This window comes from Aulonocara stuartgranti (genome assembly GCF_965226115.1).
Source record: "Aulonocara stuartgranti genome assembly, chromosome: 12".
In the NCBI taxonomy this organism is placed as follows: domain Eukaryota; kingdom Metazoa; phylum Chordata; class Actinopteri; order Cichliformes; family Cichlidae; genus Aulonocara; species Aulonocara stuartgranti.
Window position 1 is genome coordinate 6,178,772 of NC_138948.1, and position 10,373 is coordinate 6,189,144.

Sequence of the window (10,373 nt, forward strand, 5' to 3'; positions counted from 1 at the left end):
GTGCTTCTCTGTGTAGAAAGAGATGAACTTTACCAAGTGTCCTTTCACATCCTCATCTTGTCAGGACGGAGGGAGAAAACTTTGATGGAAAAGGTCTCCCTCTCCATCTCTCTCTCTGTCGGCCTTCTGAGAAATGAGGCCTTCACCCCGTTTATTGCTGAGCTGCGGCGTTTTCAAGTGGCGGGGCCCGACAGGAAAAGTGTCAGGCCAGTTTCTGACATGAATTTGCATCCCTCAATGACGGGTGACAGCACTGAAAGGCCAGGAGAAAACCGGCGCATCGATTGATTCGTGGAAACTATTCAAAGAAACAGATGAGCTGAAGGACCAGAGGGCTTCTCATACCTCCCTTCCATCCCTCCATCCCTGCAAACCACCACTTGCTTTAAAGAACAGAACTTCATTAAATTGTGCCACTCGGTGTTTGTATCACGGTGCGGAGGGGGAGTTGTGGCGGGGATGCGTGCGGGGGCGTTGAAGGATCAGAGCTTTGCCACAGAAGAGCTATTAACTCGACCCCGTCATCAGTGCTGGTCTCCTGCATACGAAAGTAGCAGGTTGTCACAGTGCGTTCCCACAACGAGAACACCAGGAGCAGTGCCAGGTAATGAGGGAGCACACACACAAACACACTCAGATGTATACATACAGTCAAGAGCGCACACACATATAAGCGCAAGCATGCTAGTAGACAGAAAATACTGCAAAAGAAAAAAGTACACACACATATGTCTGAAAGTTGGAAGGGAAGAGCTAAAACACTGAAACACTGAAAAATGCAGATGACAGCAGCAGAGTCTGAGTAAGCGTTACACTTTTGGTGTTATTTGAAATAAAGGCAATTAATAAAAATGTAGGTATTGTGTGTACTGAGTGTTTGAGGTGGTTTAAGCACCTGCTGTTGGTAGTCTACCAGGCAAAGCCAAACGATAAGAGACCCTGAGGGGAAATGTTACACCAGTTTTTCTAGAACTGGCTCCAGGATGAGCTGGAGGACAAAGAGCAGAGAAAGAGAGGCATTAACAAGGTCTAAAGCTTTAAACATTGTCAGAGGTTTTTGTCTTTCCTTGATTAACATGAATAAGAAGTACAGATTCTTTGAAGCAAAATTATTCCCGTTGGCTTCGAGCAATTATAAGTAATGTTATTGTTCTTTAAGCCTTCAAATAATCCCAAAACAGAGCACCTAAGTCAATTTTGATTTAGCCAATATCACTTTTGGAAATAAGCTTTTTGTTCTTTACTTCTTCTCAGGCTGTTTAACACCACCTGGGTTGCAGCTGAAAGAATACACACCATGAAAAAGGATGTGGGAAACACATTTAATGGAATAGAAAAACCACAATGATAGTCCGATGGACCCATGATGCTGATAAATCTGTTAACTCGCACAGTGGGTTTTGTGCAGGATTATATATATGCTTTGTTAGTAATGGCACACATATGTATGTATACAGTATTCATACTATTTATATTATATAGCATTTTTATAAGTGAAAATAAAAGATATGACATAGGGTTACACAGGATAACGTCTGTGCTTCCAGAGCCAAGATTGGTACAAAACTATAACAAATATGGTGAGAGGGTATCCCTTCAGATGAAAGAGTGCTTCAGTGTGAAGTGAGTACCTGCATTTATAGGCAGGTGCAGTATAGGTAGCTGAAGTAAATGAAAAAACAAACAGTTAATTAATTCTTAAATTTGATAATCGGATTTTGCTCTCATGAACCAATAAGAAAAAAAAAGAGAACAAAAATGCACAAAACAGAACAGCATATGAAAACCCCGTATACAGAGACACACACATGCGCACACGCGCACGCGCACACACACACACACACACACAGAGGAATGGCTGGACTGACAGAGCCAGCTGTGCTCTCTCACTCTTCAATTAATTCTCTCTGCCGCTTTGACCTTTTCCTTCGACAGAAACAAAGAAACTAGATGCTACTCCAGTTGTCGCTCACACACACACACACACACACAGTGTGTGTGTGTGTGTGTGTGCACATATGCAAAGAAAGACACAGACACTAATATAAAGAAAATGATGCCTAAACGTATAAACCTCCTCACATATTGCACACAAAATCAAAATTTTGAAATTCTGACAACACTATTCATATTTTTTTTATGGGTTTACAGATGTTTAAAGTTTTGAAATGACTGCTGTGTTTGGTGATTAATCTCAAAGCCCAGATCTCCACTAAATTAACTAAATAAACCAGGTTTCAACAAGTTTTAAGAAGATGATTTCAACCCCAGAGAGTCTCTTGCATGGGTGGTGTAGCACTTCCTGAAGGCTTCAGATTAGGCTTGCAGTGCTGACCACATTCATTTGGTCACGTATGCCAGTGTTTTCAGTTCTTTGTTGAACATCATCTTTTTGAACTTGAAAATGCAGATTATTGCCTGATAATAATCAGCAACCCAAGACATTCATGGATGACAACAAAGTCCCAGCTTTGTCATCTATTTCTGCTTTTGATATATGAGCAGACAGATGTGCTTACACTTAATACTGTTTGCAGCACTGTGTAAGCTGAAGACGTGTGTTTTTTCTTGCGTGGACAGTCCAATTTGTCTGAGACAGGATGGTGCTTCTGGGCTCCCTGCCCAAAACAGTAACACAACAGCTTCTGCCAGTTAAAAATATCAAATGTTTTCCAAATTTTATTGATCACTGATTTTAAAAGAGGACACTTGAGAGCCAGAACAAAAAGTGATGAAACAAAGTCCAGACAGGAAGTTATTCAAAAGGACAGGTGGACATTTATCAATTAAATGCATTAATTATGTTTACTTGTTTAAAGGTCCAAGTCAAAAGTTGACAATTACCTAGTCAGTATCACCAACTGCAACGGAGTGCAATGGATTCCTTATTTACTGGACAGTGCAACTAAATAAAAATGACAATTGAGTAATATATGTTTTAACCAAACCTGATCTAACAAACGGCAGGTATATTAGACCATGATAGGTGGGAAACAAACTTAAAACTAGTGTTTTGTATTTTAAAATACTAACAAAGTGTCATTCCTACTGCTGATCCCACTCAAAAGCCCACTGTGTAAAGCTGTAAGAGTGAATATTGCCTATAGACTGTAAAGAAAAGATGGCAGTGGCTTCTGGGTCTAAAATGTTCAGCCAATGGAGAAAAACCTTGAAGCTGCATTCCTTCTAATGGACAGCAGGGGACAGTAAGAAGTCAGACTGTATAGAAGACAAAGACCCCATTTCAATCCAGCCTCCAGCTTCATCCACTACATGTCAAGTCTCTTCTGTTTCCCTTCACCCCCAACCAGTCAAACCAGTCACCTCCCTAAACTTAGTTCTGAGTTTTATTTTCTTAAAAGGGAGTTTTTCCTTCCCACTTTTGCTTGATTATAGGGAGTCATGTGATCATTGGGGTTTCTTTCTTGGGTCTTTACCTTAGAACATAAAGTACCTTGAGGTGACTATTGTTATTAGGTGGAACCATATAAATTGATTTGAAATGAATTTAACTAAACTAAGTGTATCTCTACAGGGAGTCACATTTACTGTACAGCTGCCGAAAGATCTCTTAATTAAGATAATAATCTTAATTAATTACCTGGGCCTTACTTCACCCTTGATTTTATGATGTCTGATGCTAATTTCAAGTCTTATGTAAAAAGCTTCCAAATGTTTCAAAATTTCAGTCTAAATCCAAAAATGATGATGCCACTAATTTTCTAACTCCTAAACTCCTACATAACCGTTTACAATTTACAAAGTCACAGTTACTACAATGTTCTAATTAGTTTTTATTTTCATTTTATTTTGAGTTTTAATTTGTTTGTTTGTTTAGTGTAGTTACAGTTATGTATCCAAAGTGGGTCTGCTCATTTCAAGTTTCTCATTTTCTAGTTTTCGTATTATTTCAGTTAACAAAATTATTTTATCACACGCATATTAACTTTTTAACTTAACAAATTAAAATAACCTGGGGGTGTTCAGGGAAATATACCCTACTTTTTGTTCAAGGTGTTGAATAAAAATATGTCAATATAGTCTGACAGACTCACTGTTAAAAAGCACTAAGCTGCTGTTAAAGCTAACATGAATTTTTTTACAGTGCAGTCTCTCAGCCAGTCAGTCAGCAGCTGTGCAGCGCTGTCACACTTCATCAAAGCTCCATCACCAATGATAATGTGACCTGGCCGACTCAGCACCACTGCTCCCCGCTGCCCAGAATATTGGCAAGTGTCAGATAGCCAATAGATTTATGTATGCAAATCAGCCCGATCGATACGTTCTGCCACGGCCCGAGATCTACAACCACACCGCATCGCCTGGAATATTTCCTGTCAAATAAAATCCACTGGCAGAGCACAGGGAGGGAAAAAAAACTTAATATGAAAGGAAAAATGATTTGAAGAAGAGGAGAGGAAAAGTGGAGTTATAATGAAGAAGGCTTGCTGTCAAGGTGACGGCAGACGGCCAATCATCAGAGAGAATAAATCAGTGCAGGGTTGTCATTGGAGGAGAGAAGAGCAGCCAGGAGACATAAGAGGAGGTTTTACTCTGTCACAGTCCAATTACATCTACTATGTCAAAATGTTTCATTTAGCAGATCTGTTTTTATGACATGTCACACATGTTTGAAAGCAACACCTCATGGAAAAAAAGCTAAAAAGAGATTAATCGTTTCTATTTAAGAATACAACACACTTAAAATGTCACCATGGTTAACAAATCTGCCTGATAAATATTGCTTAGTTTGACATACTGCGTTCACGACATGTAAAGTTAAATTTAAAAATTCAAATTTTTCCTACTTAATCTTTAGAATCTGCTATTGCTAGGATGTTTTTCTTTTTGGAAAACAGAATAAAAAATCATATATATTTAACACTGACTTTTAGAGAATATCTATCCTTACTGTCCGTATAATAAAGAATTTACAAACATTTGAACATGAAAGCCTAAAATATACTGAAAATATCCAATCATGAGAAATACAGAGAAATTGAAATTTTAAACTTTGAGGATTGATACCATTACATTTTTGACCAGGATATGTCCTTCAACGCACATATTAAACAAATATGTAAGACTGCTTTCTTCCATTTGCGCAACATCTCTAAAATGCAGGCCATTTAAAATGAGAAATATCCTGTCTAGTTCATGCATTTATTACTTCCAGGCTGGACAACTGTAATTCATTATTATTAGGATGTCCTAAAAACTCCCTGAAAATCCTTCAGTTAATCCAAAATGCTGCAGCAAGAGTCCTGACAGGGACTAGAAAGAGAGAGCATATTTCTCCTGTTTTGGCTTCCCTTCATTGGCTTCCTGTTAAATCCAGAATTGAATTCAAAATCCTGCTCCTCACATACAAGGTCTTAAATAATCAGACCCCATCTTATCTTAATGACCTTGTAGTACCATATCACCCTATTAGAGCACTTCGCTCTCGCTCTGCAGGCCTACTTGTTGTTCCTAGAGTATTTACAAGTAGAATGGGAGGCAGAGCCTTCAGTTTTCAGGCCCCTCTTCTGTGGAACCAGCTTCCAGTTTAGATTCGGGAGACAGACACTATCTCTACTTTTAAGATCAGGCTTAAAACTTTCCTTTTTGCTAAAGCATATAGTTAGGGCTGGATCAGGTGACCTTGAATCCTCCCTTAGTTATTCTGCAATAGGCCTAGGTTGCTGGGGGATTCCAATGATGCATTGAGTTTTTCTTCTCTCACTCACTATGTGTTAACAGACCTCTCTGCATTGAATCATACTTGTTATTATTCTCTGTCTCTCTTCCACAACATGTCTTTTATCCTGTCTTCCTTCTCTCACCCCAACCAGTCGCAGCAGATGGCCCCACCCCTCCCTGAGCCTGGTTCTGCCGGAGGTTTCTTCCTGAGGGAGTTTTTCCTTCCCACTGTCCCCAAAGTTCTTGCTCATAGGGGATCATATGATTGTTGGGTTTTTCTCTGTATCTATTATTGTAGGGTCTACCTTACAATATAAACCACCATGAAGTGACTGTTGTTTTGATTTGGCGCTGTATAAATAAAATTGAATTGAACTGAACTGAATGTGGACATAATTTACAAAATGTGTAAAAGAATAAACACACTGAATACATCCAAATATTCTTTAAATTCCTTTATAGAAAATCTTGTGGATAATTTTATAGTTTGTAGAATTTAAAAATGTAATGAATTACTAGTTGCCGGAAAATATTTTCACACAGTGATTTTCAAAAAACTACCCGATGCCAACACATAACAATGCAATGAATTAAGAGCATTAAAAATATTCTGTAATACTGGGCAATTGATTTATTCATTTTGTTAAAAGGACACTGTATGTTTAATTGATTTAAGTGATTTAAACCCAAAGGGGATTTTACGTTTAACTTATATTATGACATTTTATCTTCTAGCATATCATCACACACACCTTGGAGTGCATTAAGCATTTGCTAGAACAGTGATCTATGCCATGCTCACGGGCACGTGTTTTATTCCCTCCTGCTCTGACATTTTTTTAAGGTTTATGATTTAAATTGCAAACTACAAAAAATACAAAATAAGACAATTATGACAGACTAGATACAATATTAGAATTAAAAATGCACTGAGTAGGTTTGTTTTTTGTTTTTTTGTAATTTTGATTGTGACATTATGTTGTTACAGAGCATTTCAGGAAACATGTTTAAGTTTTATGTGAGCAGCTCCAGCAGAGCAAGCAGAGCATCCCACTCCTCCATCACCTTCTTCAGCATCCGGAAGGCCAGACTAAGCACAAGGAGGGGGGTCGGGTGGAGCAGACAAGGAGGAGGGGAGGGATCATGTCGGATGCCTGTCGGCGTGGCAACAACTGTGGTGTCACCACCTCTCCCCGTGGGAACCACCCGTCAAACGGAAAGGTTGTGCCACATCTGCATAATCATTACCACAGCGACAGAAAGTCATTGCGGGAAACAATCAATGTTGTTTTAAGGGACCCAAAAAAAACAGAAAGAGAGAAAAAAAGAGTTGAAGTGTCTTAAAGAAGATCTAGTGTCTCAGACTGCCGAACGGCAGCGCTGGCAGTTTTACCGGAAGCTCTGAGTCTCTGAGGTTTTTGGAGACAAACAGTTGGAACCTGTTTTTCAGTAAAACACAAAGAGTGAATCAGGGGTGAGGTCTGCCAAATACACTGAAGAAATGCAGCAGTTAGCTACCACTGCTGTGGCTGTACTCTACATTTCTGTTTTGTAGTGGAGTTTTTCTGGTTATGTGTGAAGTTAGAAAACACACAGTTGCTGTCCAACACATTTCTTTCTATAATGAAAAATTTAGGATAAAAGTTTAAAACTGTGTCCAAACTCTGCCCACTATCAGTGGAGCTGTTTCCACAGACAGACTTTACTATGAGCACTCAACTGATTTGAACAACAAGTTAAAAGCCTTTAAAACAGTTTATGCTGCTAATTTTTTTATTGATTAGAAAAAAAATTAAGATTTTTTTTTTTAATGCAGAGACCAAAGTGAAGCAAAGTCAAATCCCTTGTTTGTGTGCCAAATAAAGATGATTCTGTTTCTAATAAGTTGCTTCTGCAACCATCTGATTATGTGTCTGGTGACTTTTAAAGGTAAGCAACATCTAGCAGTTGTGTGAATATGTGCAATTAAAGTTTGTGCAGGTGCTGTCACCTTTATTTAAGGTGGAATATAAGTGTGAAGTAAGACAAAGAAGAACAAGAAAAGAGAAAGGAGGATGAGAACAAGAACCGATCTGTGACAAGACAGAGGAAATGAAGAGAAAAGACAAAAAGAAGAAGATGAAAGAAGAGCAAAGAAAGAAGTAAAAAGGAGACTAACGGAAAAGGAAAGTGATGAAGAAGCAAAGGAAAGGAGAGGAGGGAAGGAGTGCAAAGGAGGGGAGAGAGGGTCCTCCACTATCAGCAGATAAGAGGCAGAAATGGATGAATTCTATTGGCCGGCGAACCTCTTCCAGTCTCTTATCTGCTCGCCTTCATGAACTCAGGACACATTTCATAGAAATTTGCGAAATCAGGAAAGCTGGGTATCGTGTCATCTATCACAGAGCGACGCTAGCCCATACATCCTCCCAGCTTCACAATAAAAGCCACAATTGACACTCTTTTTTTGGTTTGTTAACAATTATATGCTGCAGTCTCTACAAAGTGGCTTTGGGCTTGTTGTTTTCAAGGTCAAATAAACTTGGCTGAGTTTCAGTTTGAGAAATTTGTTCATAATTCACCCTGGAGCTAGAAAAACACTAATTACATCCTTTTTATTGAAATGTCTGATTATTATTAGTTCTGATCAGGTTTTAAGTGTCAAGTTAAATTATATATGACGGATGGAGTAGGACAAAGAGCAGAGAAATGTTGTCAGAGTCTTGAAGCACTTACCATCAGCTGATCGACATACGCACGACGAGTGTGTGAATACAGAGAGTGCTCAGAGAGAGACAGATATACATGCAAGACTGTTGTCAAGAGAATAAAAAAACATGAGGGAGAAAACAAAGAAAAGAGCAAGAATGCAAAGAGATTCCAGCATTTTCCTATTTTTTCCATCTCCACCTGTACTTGAATAATTGAGAATTTCCATAGACTATATTTAAAAGATGGAAGGAGCTAGGGTACCACCCCCCTCTGATGTGTAGGTTTTACAAGCACACCTTAACCTTGAGGTCAATACCATCCTGTTTTCTCCCACCAGAAGTTACCATATTTTGATGAGAGGCTAATGTTAGTAGGCTTGATTAGGCCGCTACACCCATAGACTACACAGGTGCAAAGCACAGACACATGGCTCGTAATGAGTGTTAAGTAAGAGGCTCCATCAGCCAAAACTAGAGCACAAACTTAATTCTTTTAATTATTGTTATTCTTTGAAAACAGTCGACAATACCACAAACACAGTTGAGAGGTCCAGTTCACTGAAGCTGATTTGCGGTGACACGTAACACCACATATTATGAGACATCAAGCTCACAATAATTAAAGTTTTAAGGAGAATTTACACAGGCCAGTTCAGAGTTTGACAGTTGGTGATTTCTAAAATATCTTTTTCTGCCATATAATAAAGCTGATTTTAAACCCAAAACTCATTGGGACATACAGTATGCCTACTTGATTGAGTAATTTGGATAAAACTTTGGGGAAAAAAAACAGCTGTACTCATCGATCTTCCAGGTCAGTGATGCATTCACATAAACTTGGAATCAGTCCTTTAAAAATACATCAAAGCAGGTTCCAGTTTGTACAAGCCGCCATGTCTCTCTTGCCATCTTGAATACAGGGGCCAAGACAGTGTTTATGTATGTGACCAGAGACCAGCCACATACTACTGTAGTACACCTATAAGTTACTTTTACTTTCAAAATCCCAAACACCTCTTTGGGTATCCTGGTAGCATTTAACATTTGTACATGTATATTTTTATCATCTCTTTGTCCTCCTGCACTCCTGCTCCTTCATTTCTGCCTCTTGATAAACTGGAACCTTGCTTTTTTTTTACTCAACAACACACTGCTGGACCTCAGTTGCAAGGCCACAAGTCCTTACAAAAGATTTATATCAGAAATTTAACTTGAATTTTTGTGATTTTAAGAGACCTTAGGAAGATAAAGTGCGACTGCAACAGTTAGTGAGATTAGTAAATTGTCTCAAGGGAATACAGAAATCCATTCAGTGTCTTTAGCTCTTTCTTCTTTAAAATATGCTGCCTCTTAGTTTCAAGACCAGCTGGATGACTCCAAAGTAACCTCGGTAGACTATTCTGAGGTACAACTTAAGCGTTGAGCCTCACAGAGGGTGGCACTTCGAGAGAAAGCACAACTACTTTATTTTGTTTCAACATAATAGATTGTAATCGATTGAACATATCCTTAACCCTTTAAAACCGGTCAGAGTGGGGCTCTGTTTTGCATAACTATTTTTAAATCCTGGTAGCACTGCAACCACGTGAGCTAGCGCAATAATTTTTTTTGCATATGAAACCGGAGGAGTTGTACTTACATCTTATGCCATCAGCTTGTCCTAGGTCACGCTTTCCTTCCACATATAGCTTTGCAAAAACTGCATAAAAACCACTTGCAGCAACAAAAACATAAAATTCCAGAAACACGCTTTGCCGATCCGGTCAGCTGTTCATAACACTTCCTACATTGGAACAGACGTCAGCGCGAACTTTCGCACGTCTGCCATTACTTGCCCGAAACCGGAAGTGACGTCATTTTCGCGGATATGTAGTTTTTTACCATCAGGGACTCATAAAAAAAACAAAAAACATCAGGGCCTCATGAGCCTAGACTGGTGTTTTTAAAAGTTATCTTTGACTTTATGACTTTCTGTGTCGTTTCTGGGATGCTTAGGACTCA

General features: G+C 38.8%; 1 protein-coding gene across 1 annotated transcript in view; it reads right to left on the reverse strand.

Moving 5' to 3' along the window:
• The window catches only part of prdm6 (PR domain containing 6), a 203,938-nt gene extending 193,773 nt beyond the window's left edge, over positions 1 to 10,165 (reverse strand). Inside the window, exon 1 of the mRNA XM_082554516.1 lies at positions 10,012 to 10,165. The gene's annotated coding sequence lies outside the window, so the exon portion shown is untranslated. The remainder of the gene's footprint in view (positions 1 to 10,011) is intronic.
• Positions 10,166 to 10,373: the final 208 nt, after the last annotated feature.